Below are 7,050 nucleotides of genomic sequence, written 5' to 3' on the forward strand. Positions count from 1 at the left end.
CACACAACACCAGGTTATAGTCCAACAGGTTTAATTGGAAAGGTAAAAACAATGACTGCAGATGCTGGAAACCAGATTCTGGATCAATGGTGCTAGAAGAGCACAGCAATTCAGGCAGCATCGAGGAGCTTCAGCAAAATCTAAGCACACTAGCTTTCGGAGCGACGCTCCTTCATCAGGTGATTGTGATGAAGGAGCGTCGCTCCGAAAGCTAGTGTGCTTCCAATTAAACCTGTTGGACTATAACCTGGTGTTGTGTGATTTTTAACTTTATACTTACTGTAGTGTTGGAATAGGACTTCACCAGTACGTGTTATATTTGCTGTAGTTCAGCAACTGGATACTGACCATTCAGGTTTATATTGACAGTGGTTTAGTGACTTGCTGTTTATTAGTGCTTACATTTATTATAGTTAATTCATAACGTCCTCACTAGTGTGTGTTATATTTACACTGGTTTAATGATTAGATTCTGATTGGTGTTTTGTATTTACACTGTTTTCATTTATGTGTGACTTTTATGTTTGAAGAAAAAGCATTAGACTTGCATTTGTGTAGCGGTTTTCACAACTCCCTGATGAGTCAAAGGGCTGTGCCATCAATTAAGTCATTTTTCCAAGTAGGGTCATTGTTGTCATGAAGGAGACATGACAGCTGATTTGCAATAAACAAACTCTCACAATGGCAATTTAATAACAAACAGATAATCTGCCTTTGACATGTTGATATATATATTGTGGTTCAGCCAGTAGATCCTCAACTAGTATAACTAGGGTGGTTAATGACGGAGTGAAAATGAGTACTATAGATGCTGGAGATTAGAGTCAATATGAGAATGGTGCTGGAAAAGCACAGCAGGTCAGGCATCATCCGAGGAAAATTGACGTTTTGGGCAAAAGCCCTTCATCAGGAATGACTGAACCCATCCATAAATGTTGCGTTTTAATAATATACTGATTAGATCCTGACTGGTATATTATGTTTACTTTCCATTTGGTATTATTTATCAATTCGATTCAAAGGGAATGTTATGTTCGAGACTGAATTATTAGCGATTTGCATTATATTTTATAGTACTTTAGTAATAGGAGTTTAATTGGTCCAAGATTCTTTCCTGCAGTTTAGAGACTGGATCCTCACTGGTCAATGCAATATTACAGCTCTTTAATGATAAAAATCTTACTGAAGTTTTATGACTGGAAACTCGCCGGTGTGCATTACATAAGTAATAGTTTAATGATAAGATTCTCTTTGGGATTACATTTACTGCAGTTTAGAGACCGGATCCTCACAACTAATAGCCAGTTGATGAAGGAGCAGAGCACAAGTCAATCTTTAATCATTTTAGTTTTATTCACAAAGTGAAACATTACAGTTCAAGTATTTATTCTACTCACCATCCCAGAGCCAATAAGTGTTGATTCATAGTCCATGTCAATCAGAACCTGAGAAGGTTTCATCGAGAATTTTTCTGAAACAGTGGGAGGTTGGGACGTGGTGATGATCAAAGGAACCTAGGTGTCCCTGTTCTCTCTAAACATTAGCACGCAGGTGCTGAAAATAATTGGCCATGGTATGTTTTGATGTCCTTACCTAACATCAACCACAGAGAGATTGCAATAGAGGTTTACCAGATTAATACCTTGGATGGTGAAATCATTTTGTGAGGAAATATTGAAGATACTAAATGAGTATTTTGCATCAGTGTTTACTGTGGAAAAGGGCATGGAAGATATAGAATGAAGGGAAATAGATGGTGACATCTTGTAAAATGTTCATATTACAGAGGAGGACATGCTGGATGTCTTGAAACGCATAAAAGTGGCTAAATACCCAGGACCTGATCAGGTGTACCCGAGAATTCTGGGAAGCTGATGAAGTGATTGCTGGGCCCCTTGCTGAGGTATTTGATTCATCGATAGTCACAGGTGAGGTGCCAGAAGACTGGAGGTTGGCAAACGTGGTGCCACTATTTAAGAAAGGTGGTAAGAATGAGCCAGGGAACTATAGACCGGTGAGCCTGACCTCGGTGGTGGGCAAGTTGTTGGAGGGAATTCTGAGGGACAGGATGTACATGTATTTGGAAAGGAAAGAACTGATTATGGATAGTCAACATGGCTTTGTGCATGGGAAATCATGTCTCACAAACTTGATTGTGTTTTTTTTGAAGAATTAACAAAGAGGACTGATGAGGGCAGAGAGGTAGATGTGGTCTATGTGGCCTTCAGTAAGGCGTTCGACAAGATTCCCCATGGGAGACTACTTAGCAAGGTTAGATCGCAACGAATACAGGGAGAACTAGCCATTTTGATACAGAACTGGCTCAAAGGTAGAAGACAGAGGGTGATGGTGGAGGGATGTTTTTCAGATTGGAGGCCAGTGACCAGTGGAATGCCACAAGAATCAATGCTGGGTCCTCTACTTTTTGTCATTTATATAAATGATTTGGATATGAGCTCAAGCGGTATAGTTAATAAGTTTGCAGATGACACCAAAATTGGAGGTGGACAGCGAAGGAGGTTACCTCAGACTACAATAGGATCTTGATCAGATGAGCCAATGGGCTGAGAAGTGGCAGATGGAGTTAATTCTGATAGATGCGAGGTGCTGCATTTTGGGAAAGCAAATCCTAGCAGGACTTATACACTTAATGGTAAGGTCCTAGGGAGTGTTGCTGAACAAAGAGACCTTGGAGTGCAGGTTCATAGCTCCTTGAAAGTAGAGTTGCAGGTAGATAGGATAGTGAAGAAGGTATTTGGTATGCTTTCCTTTATTAGTCAGAGCATTGAATACAGGAGTTGGGAGGTCATGCTGCGATTGTACAGGATATTGGTTAGGTCACTTTTGGAATATTGCGTGCAATTCTGGTCTCCCTCCTATCGGAAGGATGTTGTGAAAATTGAAAGGATTCAGAAAAGATTTACAAAGATGTTGCCAGGGTTGGAGGATTTGAGCTATATGGAGAGGCTGAACAGGCTGTGGCTGTTTTCCCTGGAGCGTCAGAAGCTGAGGGGTGACTTTATAAAGGGTTAAAAAATCATGAGGGGCATAGATAGAGTAAATAGACAAGGTCTTTTCCCTGGAGTGGGGGAGTTCAGGACTAGAAGGCATAGGTTTAGGGTGAGAGGGGAAAGATATAAAAGAGACCTAAGGGGCAACTTTTTCACGCAGAGGGTGGTGTGTGTATGGAATGAGCTGCCAGAGGATGTGGTGGAGGCTGGTACAACTGCAACATTTAAAAGGCATCTGGATGGGTATATGAATAGGAAAGGTTTGGAGGGATATGGGCCGGGTGCTGGCAGGTGGGACTGTATTGCGTTGGGATATCTGGTTGGCATGGACAGGTTGGATCGAAGGGTCAGTTTCCGTGCTGTACATCTCTATGACTCTAAATGAGAGGTGATCCTATTGAAACTTACAAATTTTGTACAGGGCATGGCAGGATAGATGTGAACAGTTATTTCCCCTGGCTGGTGAGTCAAGAACCTGGGGACAAGGGTAGATGTGAACAAGATAAGGGATAGACCATTTCAGATTGAAATTAGGAGAAATTTCTTCATCCAGAGAATGGTGAATATCTGGGTTTCCTTTACGTGACAGGAGTCAGATTTCTGAAGACTGATGACATCAGCCAAGACCTGTTTGAGGAGCAAATTCAACAAACTCATTAGCCTACTATGTACTCAATTGTGTTTAAATCATTTAGACTTACTGCAGTTTGTGACAAGATCCTCACCCTTGTGTGCTACAGTTACTGTAATTTAGGGATCCAAGTGTAATTCCTAAGTGTTATATTTACTCTCGGGAGTGAGTTCTCAGCTGATTGTGTGCTAATTTACTCCAGTTTAGTGACTGGTGTGAGTTATGATATTTTAGTGACTGGATTCTCACTTCTTTGTCTCTAGGCTTCTCCCATTTTGTTTGAGGTCACCACAATGCTGGTTAATCAAGCTTCGCTATATCCTCCTATTGGCCATCCATTCCTCTTCCAATCCCACTGCATTTAAATCTCTCATCCCTATAACCTTCCATTAGGGCTTAGGCCTTCCTCTTCTCCCTCCTTGCAGTTCTGTCTTCATCATTAAACTTCCCACATGCTCTCTCTGTCTCTCTCTCACACTGTAATGAATGACCACACCATTTCAATTTTTTTTCTGCTACTATCTTCAATGGTCCCACAATCTTCACTAAAAACCTGAGGGGCTAGTACCTAATTTTGATGCTTTGCTGGAGAAGGTTATATTTATTGTATTTTACAGACTGAATCCTCAATGGTGTAGCTTATATGACACTAAATTGACATAGAATTTTACAGCACTAAAGTGTTTCACTTATATCATCAAGTATCTATCAACGCCAATCCCACTTTCCAACATTAGCCTTGTCTGCTATGGCATTTCAGTTTGTAATTTAAATACTTCTTAAGTATAGCGGGTGTTCCTGCCCCCACCACACTTTCAGGCAGGGAGTTTTAGATAGACCCTTTGGGTGAAACTTTTCTTCCTCAAATCCCTTGTAAAGCTCCTGTCCTTACCTCAAATCCATTCGTCCCTGTTGTTGATCCCTCTATTGACATGAAAAGTTTCTTCTTTTCTACCCTAATGTCCCTCAATGTTGTATACCTCAATCAGATTCCACCTCCTCAGCCATCTCTGTTTTGAAGCAAATGTCACCCTATCCCGTCTCTCTTCCTAGCTGAGTTGATCCAGCCCAGGAAACATCCTGGTGAATCTCTTCCGTTCATACATTAGCCATGACCTCCTTCCCATAGGGAGGTAGCCAGAACTGCACATAGCAATCCAGCTGTAGCCTAACCAACATTTTATACAGCTCCTTCATAGTCTCTCTGTACTTGTATTCAAAGCTTTGACTAAAAAAGATCAGTATCCCTTATAACTTTTTAGCTACCTTATCTAGCTGTCTTGCTGCCTTCAAGGATCTATGGACATACATATGAAGGTCCCTCTGATCCTCTGCACTTCACAGTGTCCTAGCATTCATTGTGTATTTCTTTGTCCTGTCGTATCTCCAAACATTCATCATCTCACACTTGTCAGATTTAAATTTGATTTGCCTTCATTCTGTCTATCTGACCAAGCTGTCGTGTGTCATGAGGGTTGTAATCACCGCTGTTACGTGACTGGATAATCATTGGTGAATAATGTTTGTTATAGTTTAGTGACTAGAAGATTATAAGATGTTATATTCACTGTAGTTTAATGACTAAATAAACATTACAGTGTCTTATTGGCTGGTTTTGTGATTCGATAAGCACTGACGTGTTATATTCACTGTAAATTAGTGACTGCATAATCACTGGCATACGGTTCATTTACTGCATTTTAGTACCTGACTTCTCATGGATCTGTTGTATTTTTTTGTGCTTGTTGAATTGGTCCTTTAACAGTGGTTTGGAGATTAAATCTTCATGCATGTGCTTTATATTTATTTACTTTGCTGACTATACCCTCATGGGTGACTGTTTTCTTTGCTGTAATTGAGTGAATGGATCCTCACTGATATGTGACTATATCTTCACTATAGCATATTATATTTACTGTCTAGTGACTAGAGCATCACTGTGTTGTGTTATAAATACTGTACTTGAGAGATTGTGTCTTCGGTCATCATACTTTGCAAGTAGAATTTCAATAATACAATATTTTGTTATAAAAAATGTTATTGACTGTCTCTGCACTTATAACATTCATTTAATCTGGTGATTAGACACTCACTGAATGTAATTATTTGGTATAATTTATTGATTAAACATGTTACTTGCATTATAATTTACTGATTAAGTCCTTGCTACTATGTGATATGTTAATTATAATACTGGGATGGGTTATTGACTTAAATAGAGTAGGGAAAATATTCGTAGCTCAGCATGTTCATTTGTGTCATTTTGTGCTGGTACAGTTATCTCTTTTTCTTCGTTTGGAACATATTTCCTTCTATTTGAAGAGGTTGTGTTCAAGGGACTAACAATTCCATATAATCAGGGTGTGAACATTCATTCTTTGAGACATGACTCCAAAATGAAGGATTTATGGGAAAGCAGGATAATAGAATTTAATGTCAAAGAATTTTCTTGTAGTGGCGAAGCAGACTTAGAGTCATAGATTTGAGTGGCACTGGAAAAGCACAGCAGGTCAGACAGCATCCGAGGAGCAGGAAAATCAACGTTTTGTGCAAAAGCAAGGGCTTTTGCCCAAAACGTCAATTTTCCTGCTCCTTGGATGCTGCCTGACCTGTGCTTTTCCAATGCCACTCTAATCTAGACTGATTTCCAGTATCTGCAGTCTCATTTTTGCTTAGAGTCATAGAGCTATACAGCATAGAAACGGACACTTCGGTCCAACTCGTCCATTCTGAGCAGATATCTTAAATTAATCTAGTACCATTTACCTGCATTTGACCTTGCTTATTTATATACCCATCTAGATGCTTTTTAAATTGTACATGTCTCGACCACCTCCGCTGGCAGCTCATTCCATACACACACCATCCTCCGTGTGAAAGAGTTGCTCTTCAGGTCCCTTTCAAATCTTTCCCTTCTCACCTTAAAACCTATACCGTTTAATTTTGGTCTCCCATATCCAGGAAAAAAGACTCTATAAAACCAAATTGTCTACTCTTGCTTTGATATGTCATCATCAAATGGTATCTACCCTCGACTATTGTTAAAGTTTCAAAATCACTATTGCATAATGACTAACAGCAAATTTGATTCCTCAATTACATATAGCCCAAGTCACTGGACATTACCTGTTTCCCTGACTTAATGTTGCAAAGGAGCAGTGTGATGTTGCCCAAGAACTGGACCTAAGAGATACCCTCAGCATTGTCTAATAGTTTCTCACCATAGAAACATTGTTTCCTGATTTCTGCTATCCAGAGATTCAGGTTTACTTTTAATTGCATTCCTTTCATGCCAATTAACGATTTTGGTTACAATTCTGCATTTAAAGTGCCTTCCTACATCTTGAGATGGTTTAGGTGCTGACTTGTTCAATCTTTTAGTGCGTTGTCAGATATTTCTGGGCAAAT

The sequence above is a fragment of the Chiloscyllium plagiosum genome, unplaced genomic scaffold (assembly GCF_037043375.1).
Source record: "Chiloscyllium plagiosum isolate Xiang-an unplaced genomic scaffold, Cpla_swu_hap1 HiC_scaffold_35, whole genome shotgun sequence".
NCBI lineage: Eukaryota > Metazoa > Chordata > Chondrichthyes > Orectolobiformes > Hemiscylliidae > Chiloscyllium > Chiloscyllium plagiosum.